The 25535-nt window shown below is 36.5% G+C and overlaps 1 protein-coding gene and 1 pseudogene across 2 annotated transcripts in view; both read left to right on the plus strand.

Moving 5' to 3' along the window:
- The window catches only part of CACNA2D1 (calcium voltage-gated channel auxiliary subunit alpha2delta 1), a 551478-nt gene that overhangs the window by 492794 nt on the left and 33149 nt on the right, over positions 1 to 25535 (plus strand). The window lies entirely within an intron of this gene.
- Positions 11441 to 12099, plus strand: LOC129063153 (ATP synthase F(0) complex subunit B1, mitochondrial-like; annotated as a pseudogene).

A 25535-nucleotide genomic window follows, 5' to 3' on the forward strand; every position in this document is an offset into this window, starting at 1 on the left:
TATAACCAACATTTTCCATTTTTTTTAGGCTTTTCTGAGGCCTCCCTTCTACTGCCCAAAGCTTACCCCTACCTTGGCCTCATTTTTTCCATCCATCAGTTTTTTTAAATAATACATTTCCTTCCTGTAGATTCTAAGACAAACAGTAATGTTTAAATCCACTCTATTGAACTGCACTGAAACTACTAAGAATTTTTATGTTTGCTGCTATGAAGAATAATCACTGTCCATTGTCCTTAAATAATATCATCAGTAAAACTTGATGACATTATTTTTTATTAGATCTAAATTTCCTTATCACATTATAAAATAAATTATAATGACATGTTTTATTAGAAAATAACCTGATTTCAAAGTTTTAAACATTGTAAGCCTGTGAAGAGTTAACTGTGTGCTATGTGCTCTGTGGATTTATTCCATACTTTTAGATTCATTATTAATTTATTCAAACACTGAATAGTTTACAGTTTCATAATTCATTGGTATTATTTTAGATATATGGTATATTCATGAGCTTCAGGGGAAAACATTTAGAACAGCAGTATTTTAAGCCAGAAAATGAAAACACATATATTTTTTCTTTTGCTAAAAACATATATCTAGTTGACATTTTTTTTCTGATGTTCATCCATATGGTTGAGACATAAGTAAGCCCTTTAAGACTGATGTGACATGGTACTACATTTTAGTTTAAATTTTTGTTTTTCTGTGAGTGCATTGCATTTATCTTAACACAGGAGTGAAGGAAAGCTTATTCTTCACAAAAAGGTTCTTTTTATAGTTTATAGTTTATGTATATCATTATTGATAGTTATAGCAGAAAAAATACATTAAACATTTCTCTCCTCTAAGTAAACTGGCAGTCCACACTCTTCATTTAGAAAGGATGGATTTTTGTTCACCTGAAGCATAGAATTTGGCTCTAGCCCACTGAAACAGTTTGAAAAATGAACTCTAAAACATTTAAATTAACAAAGCAACTGTATTGTATGTGTTCATTTTTGTTTCAGAAGAAGCCATTCATTTTACACCCTTTAACCAATATGGTTAATTTATCATTAAAGTTCACTTTATGATGTATTTTAGGAAAGGAGTATTGTTACAACCAAATTATAGAAATGGTATTCAAGTCATCTGAAAAGTTTTTTTTATTTTTTACATACTCTGGAATATTTTTTGCCACAGTGTATACAGAGTTCATCTGGAGATGGAATAATTACTATATTAACTTTTTCACTACAAGTTTATTTAATACCTGGTATCAGGAATACACAGGAAAAGGAGGGAATCTTAGCTGAAGAGGAGGAAGTGAGGGAGGAGGAGGGAGGAAAGGTGTCTATTGGCCTATTAGGTTAAGGGTGTTGATAAGATTAAACAAAGAAGATATGAGAGCAAACCATTGACCTTAATGAGTATAATTGCAAGTGAGTGTAATTGCAATTAAGTGTTAAGGATAGAAATTGTCCTTGAGGAATTAAACAAAAATCGAGATAAAGACATAAGAATCATGTTATATTGCTGGTGAGTCGATGAGTTTTGCAGTGAATATTTGCAGATAACTATAGAAAAAGCAGTGTTCACATTTTGTTTCTTGAAACAAGTATTTTGACACTTAACAAATTTGCATTTGAATTGAACATACAAATGTGTAGGATTAAAATAGCCTCCAAAGAAATCTGAGGAAAATTAGATGCAGCAATTGTCATTAATTTGTATATGAAGTTGACATAAATCTTTTAATTTTCTATTTTGTAATAGAAAACCTTTTTATACAATCTTAATAGTCTCATAATGACAACAGTGTCTGAATTATTTGTCATAACCAAACATTATTCAATTACTCCTGCTTCAGATTTTTGAAATTTTCTAAAAATATATTTTATTGATTATGCTATTACATTTGTCCCATTTTTTTCTCCCCTTTATTCCCCTCTTCCCTGCATCACCCCCACCCATGACCTCCCTTAGTTCATGTCCATGGGCCATACATATAAGCTCTTTGGCTTCTCCATTTCCTAAACTATTCTTAACCTCCCCTTGTCTATTTTGTACCTACCATTTATGCTACTTATTCCCTGTACCTTTTCCTCCATTCTCCCTCCTTCCCCCCTCTGCTGATAACCCTCTCTGTGATCTCCATTTCTGAGATTCTGTCCCTGTTTAGTTGTTTGCTTAGTTTTTGTTTTTGTTTAGGTTCAGTTGTTGATAGTTGTGAGTTTGTTGCCATTTTACTGTTTCTCATTTTGATCTTCTTTCTCTTAAATAAGTCCCTTTAACATTTCATATAATAAGGGTTTGGTGATGATGAACGCCTTTAACTTAACAACGTCTGGGAAGCAGTTTGCCCTTCCATTCTAAATGATAGCTTTTCTGGATAGAGTAATCTTGGGTGTAGCTCCTTGTCTTTCATGACTGAATACTTCTTACCAGCCCATTTTTGCCCAGAAGCTTTCTTTGGAGAAATCAGTTAATAGTCTTATGGGAACTTCTTTGTAGGTAACTGTCTACTTTTCTCTTGCTGCTTTTAAGATTCTCTCCTTATCTTTAATCTTGGGTAACTTAATTATGATGTGCCTTGGCACGTGCTTCCTTGGGTCCAACTTCTTTGCGACTCTTTGAGCTTCCTGGATCTCCTGGAAGCCTATTTCCTTTGCCAGATTGGGGAAGTTCTCCTTCCTTATTTTTTCAAATAAGTTTTCCATTTCTTGCTCTTCCTCTTCACCTTCTGGCACCCCTATGATTCAGTTACTGGAGCATTTAAAGTTGTCCCAGAGCTTCCTAAGCCTCTCCTCATTTTTTTGAATTCTTATTTCTTCATTCTGTTCTGATTAAATGTTTATTTCTTCCTTCTGCTCCAAATGGTTGATCTGAGCCCCAGCTTCCTTCCCTTCACTGTTGGTTCCGTGCATGTATTTTTTTATTTCACTTTGCATAGCCTTCACTTTTTCCTCTATTTTGCGACCATATTAAACCACTTCTGTGAGCATCCTGATTACCAGTGTTTTGAACTCTGCATCTGATAGGTTGGCTATATGTTTATGGCTCAGTTCTATTTTTGGAGCTTTGATCTTTTCTTTCATTTGGGCCATATTTCTTTGTCTTGGGAGGCTATTGCGTTGAAGGGGGCAGAGCCTTAGGTATTCATCAGGGCGGGGCAACCCAGGTCACTGTGTTGTAACTCTATATGTGGGGGAGGGGTCAGAGAGGGAACAATGCCGATTGCTTGGCTCTCCCCCTACTTTCAGTTACTTCCCCTGCTACTAACAAGCAACTAGGGCCCTTCTGGTGCTGATTCCTGGGAGGGTGGATTTTTGTGTGCTCTAGAACCCTGTGGGTTTCTCCGGTGAACTTTCTTGTGAGGCTGGGAATTTCTCTTGCTGTCACAACGCCCACAGGTTTATACAACCAGAAGTTTTGAGGCTTTCTTTTCCCACACTGGAACACTGGGTTGTGGGATCTGTCTCACTCACCATTTGTTCCTCCCAGTTTATGTGTCTGTGAACGTGGATCTGCCTAGTCCTCCAGCCACTGTCTCGCTGCATGTCCTCTCCATTCAACTGCCCATCTCTGCCCCTCCTACCAGTCTGGTTGTCAGACTTCCATACAGTTTGATTTTCTAGGAATTCTGGTTATTTTTTGTTTTTAAATTTGTTGTCATCCTTCTTTTGGCTGTATGAGGAGGCAAAGTGTATCTGCATATGCCTCCATCTTGGCTGTAAGTCCAAACAGATTTTCTTAAAAACTACAGATTTACTGTTGATATTCTTTGGGACCTTTCAAAATGATTCACTAACTCAATGAAAAAAGTTACATTTAATTAGAATAGAAATCAACTATAAGTGCATCAAATGTGAAATTAACCTATTATCATCAACTCCACTCAGAAATAAAATTCTGGCAAGCTTGAGAAATTTATTTCCTCTTTGACAGCAGCTGCTATGCAATACAGAGACTTAATTTGTGAGAAATGGTATTTTGATTACAGGCATGATTATAGAAAAATGTGACAACATTTAAAAATCTACATTTTTCAATGTTTATGATTAAATGCACTTACTTATATCTTAGAAAAGTAGTTTGACTTCAAATTAGGACATGGATCTCTACTATCTACTTTAATAAGTCATTAAAGAGATAATATTCTGTAAAGCACAGATTCCCCCATTCTATTGTAATATTAATCAGAATATAGAAACATTTTAAGATAAGCTATGGAATACAGGACATATAGTTATTTCTAATGTTTCTAGAATCACTTCAGAGAATCATAAAAATTATATAACAAACCGTACTCATTCTCAGAAATATGTGTATGTTGACAGATAATTCCTTGGAAAGTTTAAAGGAGACATTATATTGACATATTCATGTGACAAATCAAAGAAACTTGAATATAAGTAAAAATTAAAATATTGAATTTTGCTATTCACTACTAGCACATAGCAATTTTTACAAATTTTCATACACTAGGGTCATTTTCATTGAGTTGCTAATTTTTCACAGTGGAATCTGAGTTAACTTGAGTTGGTCTCAGTTTGCCTTTTTTACAAGGCAGAAAGTTCCATCATTTGTAAATTGCTTAACATCCAATAAGACTAGAATTACTAGGATTTACTATTATAGTTGTTTATGGTATTTGTCATTAACGAATGCTTAGTTTTGTAGAATGTAATCAGAGAACATTGTATATAGTAATATTAATAGTTAATATTTTTTAGAAAGTTTTCTTTGTGAAGTAATTTATAGTCAATTTTTGTGATTATTCGATGAGCCCTGGAAAAGATTTCTTTGCTTTTAGAGTAGAGAGTTTGCTGTATATCGATTAGATTGGCCTCCTTAAATATATTATTTTCATCTTCTATATCCTCTTTTAATTATCCTCTTGCTTTATTAGAAATACAAACTAAAATTTCCTATTCCTAACATGCTGTTTCTACTTCTTCTTGTATCTCTTATAAATTGCATTGTTTTTTAGCTGAAGTCTATATTATACCCAGGTGTGTTGCAGCCTCTCTAGTCTGGGCAGGTACACTCGGGGGTCAGGTAAATGGAAGAAAATGCATGGAGCCTTGGGGATGCTTGACATGCCTTTGTTCTGGAGGGTCACACAGGCCTCAGGCTTGTGTCTGTGCCGCATGCAGACCACAAGCCTGTGTGCAAGGAGTAACGCAGGCCACAAGCCCATGTCCAAGTCAGCGCCCCGACTCCCCACCTCATCCAAAGCTCCTATCCCTTAAATATTAGTCCTAAACAAAGGAGACCACAAGCCAGAAAGTGAAATAACTATCATGAGCTGTGCATGCAGGCCTACTCAATGCTATGGGGCAGTTTATCGCACCCAGGCTCAAGGCTGTGAGACCTGGGCTCAAGGCTGTGGGAACACGGCTTTATCAGACTCCTTCAAGGTTGTGAGGAGCTGCTCCCTCTGGTTCCCTGTGCATTTGGGTGAGGGAGCCAGACCGCCTCCACCTACCCTACCGCAGGCTAATCATGAAAAAGAAGAGACAACCCAATTTACCAATATCAGGAATCAAATGAAAATGTAATCACTGCATAAAATAATAAGAAAATACAACTAAAAACATATGCCCCAAAATTCAACAACTTAGATAAAGTGGTACAATTTCATGAAAGACACAAACTACCAAAACTCACCAAAGATGAAACAGATAAACTGAATAACCCTCTGTCTATTAAAGAATTTAAATTGTAGTTAAAACCTATTAAATAAATTAAATTATAATTTCAAACTATAGGTTTTAACTCATTCCAAGAACAAATGATTTCAATAGTGAATTCTACCAAACATTTATAAATAAATAATACAAGTTATTTACAATGGTGGAAATACATAAAATTTGCACCTGTAGAACTACATTATCACTTCCAGAAAACAGAATGAGAGGGAACACCTTCCAGCTTTTTCATGACTCCAGCATATTACCAAAACCAGACAAAGACATTATAAGAAAAGTACAGAGAGACATCTCCCATGAACATGGACACAAAATTTTCTAAAAAAATATTAGCAAATCTAATGCAGCAATATTTTAAAAAGATTAAACATCATGACCAAGTGGTGTTTATCTACAAAATGCGAGTCTGGGTTCAATACTGGACAGTTGATCAATGAATCTGACAATATTAATAGAATAATTAAGATAAACCATATAATCATCTCAAGATATAGAAAAACCATTTGATAAAAGGCAATATCCATCCATGAAAAGAAAAAAAAACCTTCAGTAAACTGTGATAGAAGGTAAAATCTTTCTCCTAATACAGAGAGAGTATCTATGAAAAGTCCATAGCTAAAATTATACTAAATGGTGAGAGACTGAATGCTTACCTTTTATGTCTGAAACAAGGCAAGGATGACCTCTCTTACCATCACTTTTCAGTTTCATCCTGAAAGTCCTAACAAGTGCAGTATAGCAAGAAATACAAATAAAAACCATGCAAATTGAAAAGGAAGAACTAAAATTGTCAATATTCAAGTGACATAATTTTATGTAGTAAGTTCCAATTAATCTGCCAAATTATCTTCCTGGAAATAATAAATGAGTTTAATCAAAGTTTCAAATACAAGGTCAAATTACAAAAGTCAATTATATTCTGATATACTTGGAATTGATAATTGGAATGTAAAATTAAAAGACAGCATTTATAATAAAAGCCCCAAAATGAAGTACATAGGTATAAATATAACAAACTGTGTGGAAAGCTCTAAATCACAGATGAGATAAATCAAAGAAATCTAAATAAATTGGGAGAGATATAATATCTATGGGTTGGAAAACTTAGTATTGTTAAAATGTTAATTCTTTGCAATTTGGTCAAAAGATTTTACACAATCCCAATCAAGAATCTATCAAACATTTATTAGATACTGACTAGTCAATTCTAAAAGTTATATGCAAAAACAAAGGAACTGGATTATTGAAACAATTCTGTAAAGAAAAAAAGTTGGAAAACTCAGGTTTTCCAATTTCAAGATTTACTGTAATATTTTGTAATCAAGACAGTGTGGTACCGAAGAGAGGAGAGACACATAGATCAATGAATCAAATAGAAAGCCTAGGAATAGATCCATGCAAATATAGTCAACAGTTTTTGACAGAGGCTCAAAGGCAATTCAATGGAGAAAGAATAGTCTTTCAAAATATGAGGTTGGAAAAACTGAATATTGATATGCAAAAAAATAAGTAAAGGACTAAAGTAACGCACACCTTATAAAGATTGGATTATAGACCAAAATGTGAGACATAAAACTACAAAATGCATAAAAATCTGCAGCAGAAATCTACATCATCTTGTCTTTGACAATTTTTAGAGATAGCTCCAACAGCAAAATCCTTGAAAAAGTATCAGTAAGTTTCACATTAGCAAAATTTTAAAATTACTATGCAAAAACACTGTTAAGAAATTAAAAAGACAAAACACTGACAGTGAGAAAGTATTTGAAAATCACATATCTGATAAAGAGCTTGATCTAAAGCATATTTAAAAAAACTCCCAATAATCATAATAAAGCAACAAAAAAAATTACATATGGATAAAAGATTTGGACAAAATCGCACCAAAGATTCATAGATAGAAAATACATGAAACAATGCTTAATGTATTTGTAATTTTTTAAAAAATGCAAATTAAAACAATCTTGAGATGTCACTAGACACCTATTAAGTAACTAAAATCCAAAAGTTAACAATACCAAATGTCAGCAAGGATATGGAACATTTATTGCTCAGAGAACTCAAAATGGTTCAGGCAGGACAGTTTGAAGAACAGTTTGGCAGTTTTTTAATAAAGTTAAATGTAGACTTACCATATACTCCAGTAATCACAGTTCTAGGTTTTAACCCAAGTTATTTTAAAACTATTGCTCACACACAAAACATTCTTATAGCAGATTCATTCATAAAAGCTAATACTAGAAGCAACTAAGCTGTCCTCCAACAGGAGAATGGAGAAATACACAATGTAATACTATCAGAAATTTTAAGAATGAACTATTGCTTCATGCTACATAAATAAATCTTAAATGCACCTTGCTCAGTGGAAAAGCCAGACAGAAAAGGCAACCAATTAAATTTATTTCATTTATATGACCTTCTGGTAAAAGTTATACCATCAAGATGGAAAACAGATGAGTAGTTGCTAGTGGTTGCTCAACTGGGGTAGGAAGTAACCTCCACAGAGAGCACACTGGAGAACTGCTCTGTATCATACTGGTATGGCCGATATATGACTGTGCATCTGTCAAAACTTACAGAACTATTTATAACAAAGAATTAAATTTAATGTATACAATCTTAGACAACAACAACAACAACAAAACACATCAATAAGGATGCTGGGGGATGGCAACGGAATACAGACTGAGACATGGAGATGATCCACATATGACATAACCTCACTGAGGAGGAAGTGGAGAAAAACTGATTTAATAACCTTGGAAAATGATGTTTGATGAAAACTGTATGCCTAAAGCCAAAAAGAAATTTATAAATAAACACATAAGATGAACAGTGGACGGTGGGAGCTAGGATCTCATTGTTAAAAAGGGAAGGTACAGAAATACAGAGGGAAAGGCTGGAGGGTGAAGTGAGCATAGCAGACTAGCAGACCCCAAATCTTGTTCCTCCCCACAGAAACAACAAAAACAATAAATAAATAATTACATACCAATGAAAACAGTGCTGGGAAAGCACCGGAGTAAAATAAAGATGCAGAAGCCTTTGGAGCACAGAAACTGACTAGGGCGACAGCAAAAGCATAGAAAGCATTTTGCTTGCATCACCCTAACCTCTTCTAGTCTGGCACAGCTAGACACCAGAGGGAATGCCCTTGGTGTTACCCGCTCCCGATCAAGGAGAAAAGGAGAGCAGGAAGGTCCTAGCAACCCTCATTACCACCAAAGTGCCCGCAGCCTTCATGCGTGCTGAACACAGCTGACAGAACTGCCTGGATTCCACACTGCTGCACCCATCCCACACGCTGAGGTCACCACGGGCAACTACTGTCCCCGACTGCCACCAGATTTGTGCTAGCATATTACATCTCCCCCCCCCACCTCTAGAGGCAGCATTCCCCTCCTGCAACCGCGCCCAAACCAGGGACCCTGGCTTTATGGCTCTGTGCATGCATGCCTACAGCTCAGATGCTGGTGCCGCTGTGTTTAGGTGAGTCTGTGCCCTGAGCCACGTGGCATGGTTGTTCTAAAAGCCCCTGAACCCTGGACCTATGTACAATGTTTCTTGTTATCTTGTATCTTTTTCAGGAAATGTCTCTATTTTTCAGAGTGCACGGCTGGATACTTTCTGAACAGGCATCATCATGTAATTATAGGGTAAATTCAACAAAAAGATAGAAGACATAATAATTTTTATATATACATATATATAACCAACATCAGAACCAGTATAAAGCAATATTGACAGATCTAAAGGCAGAAATTGACAACAATATAATAATAGTAGTCGATATCAATATCACACTAACAATATTGGATAGACCATCCACAGAGAAAGTTAATTACAAAATGACTGATGTAAACAATGCTACAGACCTAATGGATTTAACTCATGTAACTGATCTAATAGAATTTTTCCCCAACAGCAGAAGCGTCCATAATTTTCTCATATACACATGGAATAGTCTTCAGGGTAGATCACTGGTTAGATCACAAAAGAAAGGCCAACAAATTTAAGAAGATCAGAATAATTCCAAGTACCTTTCCAACCAAAATTAAATGAAACTAGAAATCAGTAAGAACAAGAAGAGAAGAAAATTCATAGACAGATGAGAACTAAAAAGCACATTTTTAAACAAACATTAGGTCAAAGAGAAAAATCAATAGGGAATTTGAAAGGTATCTTGAGATAAACAAATGTGAAAATATAACATACCAAAACCTATGGGATATATCAAAAACAAAAGTAAAAGGGAAACTTATAGCAAGACATGCCTATATTGAAAAAGAGGAAAGATCTGTAATACAAAATGTAACCTAACTTTACACTTAAATTAACTAGATTAAGAAAAACAAACTAAATCCAAAGTTAGAAGAATTAAGGAAATAATAAAGATTACTATAGAAATAAATCAAAGATGGAACAAAAAAATAGGAAAAAATCCATAAATCTGAGTTGGCTTTCTGAAAAGATAAACTGACAGGCTAAGAAAAAGAGAGAAAAGACTCAATAAAATCAGAAAAGAGAAAATATTACAATTGATTCCTCAGAAATAAGAAGGAATATGAGGAGTTATTATAAACAATTATGTGCCAACAAATTAGATAACCTAGGGGAAATGAAGAAATTCCTAGAAGCATACAACCTATGAAAATTGAATCAGAAAGAAATAGAAAAGATAACAGATCAATACAAATAGGGAAATTGAATCCATGATCAAAAATCTCCCTAAAAAAGCACAGGACCTAATGGCTTCATGAAAAAATTCTACAAACATTCTAAGAAAAATTAACACCAATTTTTCTTGAACTTTTCAAGATAATAGAAGGAATACTTACAAAATAATTTTATGAGGACAACATCACCCTGGTGCTAAAACCAAGCAAAGACACAGCAAGAAATTAAAACTCCAGGCTAATGTCCATGAACATAGATACAAACATCCCTAATAAAATATTAACCAACCAAATTAAATAGCACATTAGAAGGTGTATACATCATATTCAAGTGAGATTTGTCCCACAGGTGTGAGGATGGTTCAAAATATGAAAATCAATCAATGTAATGCAATACAATAACAAGATGAAAAAATATATGTTCTTCTCAATAGACAGAAGAAAAGCATTTGACAAAGTTCAGCATCCATTCATGATTAAAGCTGTCAACAAGATAGCAAAAGAAGAACCTTATCTGAACATAAGGAAGGCCATATTGAAAAGCCTACAACTAACATCAGAATTAATATGGGGAAACTGAAATTGTTCCCTTTAAGATCTGGTACAATGATGATAATTCATGACACTTATATTCAACAAAATACTAGAAATTCTATCTAGTGAAATTAGATAAGAAGTAAAAGACATCCCAATCAGAAAGGAATATGTAAAATTATCTCTTTGCTGTTGACATGATCATATATTAGAGAACCTAAGACAACAACAATAATAAAATGTTAAAACTAATAAATGAATTCAGTCCAGTTGCAGGATACAAAATCAAAATATACAAATCAATAGTGTTTCTATACACAACCAACCAGCTATCCTAAAAGAAAATTAAATACACAATCCTATTCAAAACTGTAACAGATGAATAACATACTTAGAAAGAATGCATACAAAGAGTAAAAAAGACTTGCACACTCAAAGTACAAAAACACTGATCAGGGAAGTTAAAAACACACATAAATAGCTCTTGTCCAGGTTACTGGGACACCAAAACTGCTGAGTGGACACTTGCTGACCATGTTGTCTGGGTCATGTCAGTGGCCCACCTCTCTGAAGAAGGCAGATCTCTTCAGTCCAGGGGTATTGCTTGCAAAAAGGATAGTCTACACTGGACAGCAAAGTCTTGTCCCTGTACCACCTCTTTCTGAATACAGAGGAAAAGTTCATCATGGGTTGATACTTGAGGGATTCTTCTGCCTCCTTTATCCTAAAAACCAGGGTAACAGGACCCTCTGTGCTTGAAACTGGGCTTATCCTGCATTTTCTATCCAAAGAAATGTATGTGGTTATTTCGGAGACCCTCTCTGCCATGTCAACAATAGGGTTGCTTGTCTATGTAATTAAAAAATACAATGCCTCTCTTAGGGAATGTGCTGATAAACTCAATGAGCAAGAATTACCCAACTAGAAGAAGCAAAGCAGGCTTCCCTCAAAAAATTCCAGAGTGCAATTGAGCTGGAGAAATCTAAGCAGGCATTGGTTTAAGAGCACCATTCCCTTTTTGAAGTACAGAGGAAAAATATTGCTGTACTGACCAGGAATGGCTGTATAGAATATACAAGGAGATAAATAATTGCCTGGACTATCATATCTTTGTGCAGAATATGAAGCATTGATATCAAGAGCCCATGATAAAATGGGTGGAAAAGCATGTGGTGCAGAGCATCTCTGCATAGCCAGAAAAGGAAACTATTGCCAAGCACTGTCAGGTTTAAAGCTGCTGGTAAAGAAGGCTCAAGCAGAGCCAGTTCTGTAAATGCATCTATCCTGATTCAGATAGCTGAAAACACTTGACTGACTGAATGGAAACCAGGCTATGACATAAGCTTTCTGTATCACCATCTACTGGAGTTACAGTTTATTCCACTTAACAAGGAAAAGTGTGAGTTTCATCTAGTGACAAAATTAAAACAATCTATTGGTCAGTGAGACATTTCTTGTTCTTGCTCTGCACTATGAATTGTTCCATGATCACTCTTGAATAAGAAGTTTGTTTTTAATAAATTTTGGTATCTGACTAAAGACTACCAAGTTACAATTTAGATCTGTAAATAATTTTACCATCTTACAATAAAAGTGACAGTTGAAACACGTTTTTCAAATTGCATAATCTTCTGAAATACTATCTCAACATTTGTCATATGGGTAAAAATTAAAGATGTCATTGAACTGATTAGAAAACAGACAAATAATAGAAAAATATCTTGTGTTCACAGTTCGGAAGAATCAATATTGTTATAATGTCCATATCACCCATACTGATCTACTGTCAAAATCCCAACTGTATTCTTTACAGAAAGAGAAAATAATCTCAACATTCATATGGAATTAAAAAAAAAAGAGTCCAAATAACAAAGCAATTTGGACACAAAAAGAACAAAATTGGAGGCATCACACTTCCTGATTTCAAAGCTACACTAGTCAAAACAGTATGGTTTGGCAGAAAAATAGACATACAGACCAATGGAATAGAATAGAGCTCAGACATAAATCTATGCATATACTGTCAACTGATCTTCATTTAGTGATCCAAGAATACACAATGGGGAAGTTATATTCTCTTCAATAAATGATATGGAGAAAACTGGACATACAACCACAGGCAAAAGGATAATATTGGACCCTTATGTTACACCATATATAAAAATCAAATGAATATAGATTAAAGATTTAAATATAAGACCAAAACCATTAAAAATAACAGAAGAGACAGAAGAAAAACGTCTTCACATTGGTCTGGACAATGATTTCATGGATATAAAAACAAAAGGACAAAGAACAAAAGCAAAAATAAACAAATTGTATTATATATCCTTCTAAAAAACTTCTGAACAGCAAAGGAGATCTATCAGCAGAGTAAAAAGACAACCTGCAGAATGGTGAAAACATTTACAAACTATACATCTGAAAAAGGATTAATATAAAACATATAAGAAACACATGCAACTCAAGAGCAAAAACCAAATAATCTGTTTTTTAAAAAAGCAAAGGGAGGTTCAAGAATATGACACAGGAAGCTCCTGAAGTCCCCTGATTCCAAGGACACCCCAAATATATAGTTATTATGAAGTAATTCCTACACATTGCATGAATGAGAAAAAAACCCTAATATATAACAAAAAAGAAGAAAACAAAGAAGAAGGAGAAGGAAAAGAAGAAGAAAAGAAAAAAACAGGCTGATTAAAAAATAGGCAGAAAATCTAAAGGACATTTTTTCCCAAAGACAGCAGATAGCCAAGAGGGACATGGTAAGGCACTCAATATTAATTACTAATCATCAGGAAAATTGCAATTCAAAACCACTGTGAGGTATTACCTTATATGTCTTACAGTAGCTATTATCAAAAAAAGAAAAGAAATAAATGTTGGCAAGGATGTGGAAAAAAGGAAACACCTATGCACTAAAGGTAAGAATAAAACACTGGGGAAGATGGCAGAGGAGTGAATGGGAGTCACGCTGACCTCCTCCCAAGACCAAACTGGAATTGCGGCTAAATAGTGGAGAAATCACCTGGAAAACAATGGAACGATAGAGGGAGAGGAGCCTTGGAGCTGCGGATAGACAGTGGATTCAACTCTCACACATCCCAACGCGTGAAAATGTGGTGGAGGCTCGAAACGGTGGGCTGGGGACTCACGGGCACCAGCACCAGAGGGACACTGAAACGGCCAGTTGGATCCCCCTGAGATGAACAGGGTCTGAACCATAAACAGGGACCCCTAGACTACAGCAGCTAAAACCAGGAAAACACACAGACAAAACGCAACCCTGAAAAGCTCAGGTGCACTCTCTGCCAGAGACAGGCGGCTGGGGATACAAAGAGACATTTAAAGGGCCAACGCAAAAATTTGCAGTGGCAGCCACCCTCCTTGATCTCTGGGTAGAGGCGGCAGCAGGGTGGGCTGGTGCCTGGGAAAAGACTGGTGAGGAAAACTTTGTGAAGAGAACTGACACAGCGGCTGGTGGAGCCGCGGTGATAACTCACCTCCCACTCTGCAGCTACCATCTCGCTCAGGCATAAGGGAATCAATTAACCCACCTTTTGTGCGCTCCACACACAGCTTGTGCATGTGTGAGCTAGGGGGCTGAGTACAGACTGGCTGGAAGACATAGAGGATCCCTGGCCAAAGGGGTTACACAGCTGCATAGAGCCTTGAAGAGAGACGGGAGAGGAGGCGTTGGGGAAAGAATGGGAGGGGGAACCAGGGAATCCCAACTCCTTCTCCTTTCTGTAGTCTCCATTGTGTGCGGACAGGGCACACCCCCAAAGAGCCAAAAGCTGAAAAGCACACAACAGACAGCCCAAAACCACCCAGTGTGGGCGTGCACACATACCCGCCAAGTGGCCTGCGAGGGTTCGCGAGGGTGTGTGCAGACCCGTGTGGGCTGGCAAGGGCTCTGGCAGGTTGGTGCCCTTGGGGCCTGTGAGGGAGTGCGCAGATTGGTGAGGGCAGGTGTAAACCGACCTGTGCGAGCCCCCGAGTGCAGAGCGGTCCGCAGAAATAGTGGATCCCAGGCTGAAGGGGTCACAGAGCTGCCCAGAGACCCTGGAGGAGGAACTGGAGACAAGATTAACCAGAGAGTCCTGGAGCTGACTTCCTCTGATTTCCCTATTCTCCATTTTGCATGGGTCAGGTGACACCCCCAAAGAGCCAAAAGTGGGGAAAGCACACAATAGAACACCCTAACCTGACCAGTGCTGGGGTGCCTGCCAGGCAGGGGGCCAGACGAGTGCGCAAGGTCGTGAATAAGTGCCTCTAGGCTGGGACAATCATGGGTGCCCAGGCGGGTGGGGGATCTTGCCAGCTGGGGAACGGGCTAAAGGAGCGGGTGTGAGAGTGCAGAGCGATTCCACAGAAATAGTAGAGCCCTGGCCGAAGGGGTCACAGAGCTGCCCAAAGCAAGAGTCAGACACAGACAGTAGACTCCTGGAAGGCTCAAACAAACTACTCAAAGTCATATAGGGTCAACAACTGACATCATCAGAGGCCGGCCCAGAAAGAAAAGAAAAAATAAATAAATAAATAAATAAATAAATAAACCCGCCTACTACCATAGAAATTTAATCCACAAAATCAGGAAATCTAGACGGATCAATTGAAGCAGAAGCAAAAACAAATAAATTAATTACTTAATAGACTCTCACAAAAATGGGAAGAAAAAGAAGTTCCACCCAAATGAGGGAAAAGGGGGAATCCCCACAGAGAGAGCTAAATGAAATAGAGGCAAGGGAACTATCAGATGTTGAATTCAAAACAATGGCACTGAGGAAGCTCAATGAGCTCAGCCAGCTCAAAGATAACTATGAGAAACTGCAGGGAAACTATCAGGATCTTACAGCAAACTATAGCAACCTGGAAAAGGACATAGAAACTATCAAGAAGACACAAGAGGCTATGAAGAATACCATTTCTGAATTGAAGAACACAGTAGAAGGAATCCAAAGCAGGCTGGATGAAGCCGAGGATCGAATCAGTGAGATGGAGGATAAGGTAGAAAAAAGCTCCCAGAAAGAACAAGAAATGGAAAAACGACTCAAAAAGAATGAAGAGGCATTCAGGGAAATGCAGGACAACCTGAAAGGCAATAATATCCACATAATAGGGATACCAGAAGGAGAAGAAGAGGAGCAAGGGATAGAGAACCTCCTTGAAAAAGTAATAATGAAAAATTTACCCAATTTTAGGGGAGAAAAGGTATCATGGATTGAGAAAGCACAGAGGGCCCCACTCAAGAGGGACTCAAGGAGGTCCACTCCAAGACACATCATCATTAAAATGGCAACTATCAAAGACAAAGAGAGAATCCTCAAGGCAGCAAGTGAGAAGGAGAAAGTAACATACAAGGGGGCCCTGATACTCCTAGGAGCTGACTTCTCAACAGAAACACTACAAGCCAGAAGGGAATGGCAACAAATATTCCAAGTCATGAAAAGCAAGGGCCTACGACCAAGGCTGCTCTACCCAGCAAGGCTCTCAATTAAAATAGAAGGGGAAACACGGAGTTTCCCAGACAAGAGAAGGCTAAAAGAATACATCTCTACCAAACCAGCACTCCAAGATATGCTAAAGGGACTGGTTTAAGAAGATGAAGAAAAGGAGTGAGAAAGAGAAAAACACAGGTACAAAGAGAAGAAATGAATAGGTTTCTATCAGTAATAACTCTCAATGTAAATGGATTAAATGCCTCAATCAAAAGACACAGGGTAGCTGAATGGATAAGAAAACATGACCCACACATATGTTGCCTACAAGAGACCCACCTCAGAGCCAAAGACCTACATAGATTGAAAGTAAAGGGATGGAAAAAAAATATCCCAAGGAAATGGGCAAGAGAAGAAAGCAGGTGTTGCAATACTTATATCAGACAAAATACATTTCAAAACAAAGGCCATAAAAAGAGACCCGGAGGGGGTACTTTATAATACTTAAAGGAAGAATCTATCAAGAAGACATAAACATTATAAACTTATATGCATCCAACATAGGGGCTTCCAAGTATATAAGGAAAATCTTGGATGACTTCAAAAAAGATATAGACAGCAACACACTGATAGTAGGGGATTTCAACACCTCACTGTCAAAAATGGACAGATCTTCCAAACAAAACATCAATAAGAATATTGTGGAGCTGAATGACGCAGTGAATCAAATAGACTTAACTGACATATATAGAACCTTACATCCCAAAGAAGCAAAACACACATTCTTTTCAAATGCTCATGGCAGTTTTTCAAAGATAGACCACATGATAGGACACAAAGCAAACCTCAGCAAATTCAGGAGAAATGAAAGAATACCAAACTTTTTCTTGGACCACAATGGCTTGAAACTGGAAATCAACCTCAAAGAGAAACTTCAAAAACTTGCAAACTCATGGAGACTGAACAGTAGACTATTAAACAATGAATGGGTCAATAATGAGATAAGAGAAAAAAAATCAAAAAATTTCTGGAAACAAATGAAAATGAACAGACCACAGTCCAAAACCTATGGGACACAGCAAAGGTAGTCCTGAGAGGGAAGTTCATAGCAATACAGGCCTACCTAAAAAGGATAGAAACATTTCAAATAAAAGACCTAACACTACAACTTCAAGAACTGGAGAAACAACAAACAAATCCGAGAGCAAGTAGAAGGAAAGAAATAATCAAGATTAGAGCAGAACTGAATGACATAGAGACGAAAAGAACAATTTGAAGGATCAACCAATCCAGAAGCTGGTTCTTTGAAAAGATAAATAAAATTGACAAGCCTTTAAGCAGACTCATCAAGACAAAAAGGGAGAGGACCCAAATTAATAATATCAGAAATGAAAGAGGAGAAAGAACAACTGATACCACAGAAATACAAAGGATTGTAAGAAACTACTAAGAACAATAATATGCCAAGAAATTTGAAAACCTCGATGAAATGGACAAATTTCCTGAAAAGTATACTCTTCCAACACTGAAGGAGGGAGAAACAGAAAGCTTGAACAGACCGATAAGAGCTGGGGAAATTGAAGCAGTAATCAAGAAACTCCCGGCATACAAAAGCCCAGGGCCAGACGGTTTCCCAGGAGAATTTTACAAAACATTTAAGGAAGAGCTAATCCCTGTCCTTCTCAGACTATTCCAAAATATCCAAGAGGAGGGAAGACTCCCAGACTCTTTTATGAGGCCAGCATCACCCTAATCCCAAAACCAGATAAAGACCCTAAAAAGAAAGAAAACTACAGGCCAATTTCGCTGATGAACATAGATGCTAAAATCCTCAACAAAATATTGGCAAACCGCATCCAACAATACATTAAAAAGATTATTCACCATGATCAAGTGGGATTCATCCCAGGGATGCAGGGATGGTTCAATATATGCACGTCAATAAACGTAATACATCACATAAATAAAAGAAAAGAGAAAAACCACATGATCATCTCGATAAACGCAGAAAAAGCATTCAATAAAGTACAGCACCCATTTATGATCAAAGCACTCAGCAAAATGGGACTAAAGGGGGCATACCTCAACATAATAAAGGCCATATATGAAAAACCTACAGCCAACATCATACTCAACAGGAAAAAACTAAAATCTTTCCCAGTAAGATTGGGAACACGACAAAGATGTCTGCTTTCACTACTTCTTTTCAACATAGTATTAGAAGTCCTAGCCATAGTGGTCAAACATGAAAAAGAAATAAAAGGCATCCAAATATGAAAGGAGGAAGTAAAGCGATCATTGTTTGCAGATGACATGATAGTGTACATAGAGAACCCTGTAGACTCTACCAAAAAACTCCTCAACCTAATAAGTGAATTTTGCAAAACAGCAGGATACAAAGTCAACATTCAGAAATCAAAGGCATCTTTGTACACCAGCAATGAAATAGAAGAAGAAGAAATCAGAAAAAAATTACCATTCGATATAGCAAGAAGAAAAATAAAGTACCTAGGAATAAATTTAATCAAGGAGGTAAAAGACTTGTATGCAGAAAACTATTCAACGTTGAAGAAAGAAATTAAGGAAGACACAAATAAATGGAAGCATATACTGTGCTCATAGATTGGAAGAATTAATATCAGCAAAATGTCCATACTACCCAAAGCAATTTATAGATTCAACACAATCCCTATTAAGATACCAATGATGTATTTCACAGAAATAGAACAGACATTTCAAAAACTTATATGGAACCACAAATGACCCCAAATAGCCACAGGAATTTTGAGAAAGAAACACAAAGTAGGAGGGATCACAATACCGGACATCAAACTCTACTACAAAGCCACTATACTCAAAACAATCTGGTATTGGCACAAGAACAGACCCATAGACCAGTGGAACAGAATAGAAAGCCCAGAAATAAGCCCAGGTCTCTATGGGCATCTAATATTTGACAAAGGGGGCAGAAGCATAAAATGGAGCAATAATAGCCTCTTCAACAAATGGAGTTGGGAGAGCTGGACGGCTACATGCAAAAAAATTGATATTTGATCATCAGTTGACACCAGACACAAAAATAAACTCAAGATGGATAAAAGACTTAAATAGAAGTTGCAACACCATAAAAATCCTGGAGGAAAACATTGGCAGGAGACTCTAGGTATCCTAAGCAGCAATTTTTTCACCGATATGTCTCCTAAAGCAAGGGACATAAAGGAAAGAATAAACAAGTGGGACCTCTTCAAAATAAGAAGCTTCTGCACGGCTAAAGAAAACATCGGCAAAATGAAAAGGGAGCCAACCTCATGGGAAAATATATTTGCTAATGATACATCAGATAGAGGTTTGATCTCCAAGATATATAAAGAACTCAATCCACTCCACTCCAAGAAGACTAATGATCCAATCAAAAAATGGGCAAAGGATCTGGGCAGACGCTTCTCCAAGGAAGGGATACAGAGGACCCAGAGACATTTGAAAGGATGCTCAGCATCACTAGCCATCAGAGAAATGCAGACTAAAACCACAATGAGGTACCACCTCACACCGGTCAGAATGGCCATCATAAACAGATTCACAAACAACAGGTGCTGGCGAGGCTGTGGAGAAAAGGGAACAAAGTACACTGTTGGTGGGAATGAAGACTGGTGCAGCCATTGCGGAAAGCAGTGTGGAATTTCCTCAAAAAGCTGAAAGTGGAACTGCCTTTTGAACCAGTGATTCCCCTGCTGGGACTACCCCCTAGGAATCCCAAAACTCCAATTCAAAAGAACCTATGCACCCCAATGTTCATAGCAGCACAATTTACAATAGCCAAGTGTTGGAAGCAACCTAAACGCCCATCGGTAGATGATTGGATCAAAATACAATGGTACATTTACACAATGGAATACTGCACAGCAGAAAGAAAAAAAGAACTACTAAACTTCGCGACAGCATGGATGGAACTAGAGAGCATTATGCTAAGCAAAATATGTCAGGGGTTGAAAGACAAATACCATATGATCTCACCTATAAGCGGAACCTAACCAACAATACAAAGATGCAAGGACAATAAGACCAGCAACACTGAAAGGAAAAGAAATGAACAGAGAAAAGAGGGATGGAGGGAGTGGGGGACAGGGAAAAGGAAGGGAATGGGAGGGTGAGGGAATGTGTAGCAAGGTCTCATGGACAAAACCAAAGGGAAATGATTGAGGGAGGGAAGGGGGAGGGGGCAGGGGAAGGTGGTGGGGGGAAGGCAGAGGCAAATGTATTTGAAAAAATAAAAATTTAAAAAATGTAAAAAAAAAAAGAATAAAACACTGGTGCAGCCATTATAGAAACAGAATGGAATTTCCTCAAAAAATTAAAAATAGAACTGTCTATTATTCAGCCACCCTACTTCTGGATATATATAAAATAAAATATTATTCAGATATAAAAAAGGAAATCTTGGCATTTGCAAAACATGGATAGACCATGAATGCATTATGCTAAGTGAAATAAATTAGACAAAGAAAGACAAATGCAACATCACTTATATGTGAAATCTTAAAAAAAAATGAATTCATAGGTACAGATAACAGAATTATGGTTGCCAGAGACATGCAGTTGAGCGTAGGCAAAACAGGTAAAGGTGGTTCAAGAGTTACAAAAGAAAAAGGGCGAAAAAGGGAATTTGACAATATGCAACAACCATTAATAAGAGTAACTCTCAGGAAAGTAGTAATAGGAGGAAACTTGCACAATATAATAAAAGGCATTTCTGTAAAAGCTAAAGCTAGTATCATACTTATTCCCCTAAGATGAGTAGAAACACAAGGATGTTGTCTTCACCTCTTCTGTTTAACATTTTGCTTCAAGTTCTAACCAGTTCAATAAGGCAATGAAGAGTAATAAAAAGTATTCATATTGGTAAGAAAGACTTTAAACTGCCATTATTCATGGATGGTATTTTTTAAATGAGTTAACAAAACTAAAATATTTTAGGAAAGTAAAAGTTTATAGTTTAAGTGGTAGATAGAATAGACACTATAGAAATCAAATCAAGAACAAGAAATTATTTCAGTGCAGTGACATAATGACATCTAAATGGACAAGTAAGTATATACTTAGGAAAAAACTACATGTGTTGAGGACAGAGAGAAATTAATGTTTGAAAATTAGTAATTTTTGATAAAGTATCAAAGATAAACAAAAGTCATAAAGAATGCACTAAGAAACCAAACATGTAAAACTCCAGACTATAAAAAAATAACTATGCAGAAAGCTAAAAGGTTTTCCCTATACAATAAAAAATTAGTGAGAACTTAACAAATGCACTTTTAGTAAATAAAGGAATGCAATAAAATATAACATATATTACTCTACAGCTTTAAAGATGAACATTACTTAGAACTGAACAAATATTAGACTAACTGAAGTGATCCAAAACACAAAATCATATAATCTTTGCAGTTTGAAAGTAATATAAGAATTTAATCTGCAGTTAGAATTTTTATTTTGTTTGAGAACTACAGTTAAGTTTTTCTCAGATATGTAAATGGATCAAAAATATTTAACACATTTTCAAAATTTAGGAACATTTAAGAACAGGAAAATAAAAAAGATTAGCAGTTGGACATTAAAACATAGTGTCTTTTGCATGGTGGCAAATGGGGTTAATTACAAAAATAATCTTTTAAAGATGATATGGATATTTAAAATATAGTATTTAACAATAAACAGTGTTTATAAGTATATGTATATATATGTATATTCAGGAGAGGAAAGATCTATGGGGCTACAATTATAAGTGTTCATAAAATAATGTTAAATTCTTTTTACACTATGAAAATTAGAAGACTTGTTATTGATTATCAAAGTTAAATTAAAGAGAAAATTTAAAACACATGCAGGTAGAATGTTGTGTTGCAGCCTCCCTAGGCTAGGCAGGTCCACTCAAGACTCAGGTAGACAGAAGAAGATGCGTGGAGCTGCGGGGATGCTTGACATGCCTTTATTCAGGAGTCACACAGGCCACAAACCTGTGTCTATGTTGGCACCCCAACTCCCTCACTCACTCCCTCTCTCCCTCTCTCTCTCAGTGAGAAGCCCCTACCTGCTTAAGTACTAGCCCAAACGAAGCCAGCTTGAGGGCAAAAAGTGAAGTACTCTAGCATGAGCTGCACATGCGAACCTTCTGAAGGCTGTGGAGCAGTTCATCGCACCCAGACTCAAGGCAGTGAGAGCCCTGCTTTATCAGACTCTTCAAGTTGTGAGAAGCTGCTCCGTCTAGTTACCCAAGCACCTGGGTGAGGAAGCCAGACTGCCTCCACTTACCCTACAAATGTATGTATTGTGAATCACTGAGAACTCTAACAATAAAAATAAGTAAAGCAGATAAAAGTGGATCAACCTTTCGGAGCCATGGACATTTTTAAGCTAGAAGAAGTTTACAAACCTCTTCCACCCCTGCTTATTCCAAAACATAGCAACACTTGCATTCAAAAGTGTACCAAAAAGTCATTGCGTTGCATTAGAAGTTTATTTCCTTCATATAATAAAATATTTTAAGATATTTCAAAAATTGTTTTTATTGATAATTTTGCTGCAAAACTATGACTATTACACTCAAAAACTGGAATTTCAACTGTGCAAGTTAATTTAATTCTGTCCCAGTAATTTTCATTATGAAGACTGCAGTTAAGGATATGAATAATTTAAATTGGTAAGTGGTCTTTCACATGGTAAGATACACGTTATTATTGAAGAGCAATTAATTTTGACCATTTTCTATTAAACAGCAGCTGCAGAAAATGCAAACTCAGAAAACTACGCATTAGCAAACAGAAAGAATACATTCTCATAGCCACTTCTCCAGATAAAGGTGGCTTATATCAAGGAAACCCAGAATTCTCTGACATTTCTTTGAAATCATGTCAATTTTTTTTTTTTTTTTTTTGGTCTTTAAGGCTGACGTCACCTTTGGCAAGATATATCTTACTGATGTTGCCTTTGTCAGACCAGAAATTAATAAGAAATCCACATTTCAATTCTGAGGTTGTGTGAGCAGAAGTAATTAATCTTCAAAAGAAAGGTGCAGGGTTCCCATGTGTCTTCAGATTCTGAGTCTATACCTCCTAAAATATTCTATAACAAATCACGGACCTGTTTACCAGTCTTGGTGTATTCTGGCAATGCTAACTTTTAGATATTTAGCAAACACTGATAGTTAACTCCTGTGATAAAAAACTTGCTCCCACATTAAAGCTACAGTGACTGCTTTTACCTTCCCACATATTGCTGAGGAAATCCCATTTTATGTCAGCTGGGAGGGATATGAAAATGTTATTGCTCTAAGAAAATAGCACACAATAGGAATTAATATGGAGGTGCTTAAAGGAAAGGCTTTTCTCTAATTTTCTTCTCTACCTATAACAACCCAGTTTTGTGTCTTTGCCCACATGAACTTTATTTAGCATGTGTCAGAGAATTGGCCTGTCCGATTTCTGCAGTACTCTTTAGAATGTCATTTTAGAAACTTGTCCATAAGAAGTTATTTTCTTTTAAAACAAAATTTCCTTTCTGCCTTCATACAAATGTCTTTGATGTTCCCTCCTTTCTTTAGACCTTAGGAAAGCTTATAAGAAATAGATTAAAACAACTACTACTTTCAAGTAAGTCCCCAAAACTTCTGCCACAATAGGCTTTGTTCTGGATTTGAAATTACAACAGGAAACATTTTATCCATTTGCTTCAATAATATATAACAATGATTTTAACTTGTCAACCTTGGTTTGAGTACTCAACACTGAGAAAGTGTTCTGCCTTTATTTTTTTCTCACAAAATAAATCAGATTATTATTTTGAGTTGATGTCTACAACTTAAAAAATATCCATAGTCTGAATATAAACATGAAGTTTTACTCAATGAAATTTCCATTTCCTAGGAACTCCGAGTGGGATGTGGTAGAAGGAAAGAGAAGAGGCTAGGGTTGGAATGGTGGAATGATCCAAATTCTAATTGGATCTTAGTTAACAAATCTCCTCCTTTATTTTGTTTAAGTAGGAAAGTGAATAACTTAACACCACTGTGTCCCTAAAAACAGCTTCCTAAAATCCTTTGGGAATGACAATAATTATAAACTAACCCTTTCTGTGTCTTCACAATCCTTTTGCAGTTAGAGAACATTTAAGAACAGGAGAACCTCACTAAATTTTTTCTCAGGGAGACGGCCCGAGTAGTTCTGGCTATGACAGGAGACAAATCAGAGTCAAAGTTTTATTTTTATCTCATCCAAACTATCCTATGGAATGTGTTGCCTTCTTTCCTTCTTCCCTTCCTCTTAAAATGAGGATTTTTATGTGCAAAGAGTGGCAAAAGAAAATTCAGAAAGTTTTACTTGATAGGACATTCTTATTGGGCAAGAAAAAAACTGAACAGGGAGACTTCAAAAGTGATAAGAAGGTTGTTTCAGCAAGGTTACAGGAAGACTTATGAAGCTATAGGAATTTCATAAAGCTTAATTCTCCTTGGTTAGGACAAGCAGGTTACTTAATTCACCACTGATTTGCTATAATGTGCTGAGTCATGCTGACAAGAAAATTCGGTGCAAATTTCCTTTACAGTTTAAGTAGGTTATTTCAGGAAATGGATTTTTATGAGTTTTGCTAACCTGGGTGTGGGCTATTGTTTTGAAGGCAAAGGGAGGTCCTGGCTTCCATTCTGTTTTTTTATTTCACAAGGGATGATGTTATTTTCTTCCAATTTCTGTTTACCTCCAAATTGGAACGATAAAGCATGGAGTAGTTGAATTAATTTTAATTTTGAGATAGTTCCATATAAAGGATTGGTAAATTTTTGATGTAAGGAAAAAGCCTTCCTCTTTTTCTCCTGAGCTACTTTTGGTCTGAGTTACAGGTTTTTTTGGTAAAGATATGACTCCCAAAGTGTAATGTATTTCTTAAAACTATGCAATAAACTTAGAGCTAGCAAAGAATTTTCTGGGTCTGGAAAGGCATTCCTTTTGGGAGACATGAGATTCCTGAAAAAAAAAGTTGACACATGGCTGCCTCTTTCTATGTATGTAGGCCCGACTTATGCCCAAGAACTCATTCCTGGCAACTATTTTTGACACAGTGCAGCTGGTACCATCCAACTCTGTCTTTCCCATGAACCAACCTCTTATTGGAACAGTTGACTAAAAACTTCTCTAGATCCT

Source organism: Pteronotus mesoamericanus, unplaced genomic scaffold (assembly GCF_021234165.1).
Source record: "Pteronotus mesoamericanus isolate MK-2021 breed Mesoamerican mustached bat unplaced genomic scaffold, CSHL_Meso_final scaffold_85, whole genome shotgun sequence".
In the NCBI taxonomy this organism is placed as follows: domain Eukaryota; kingdom Metazoa; phylum Chordata; class Mammalia; order Chiroptera; family Mormoopidae; genus Pteronotus; species Pteronotus mesoamericanus.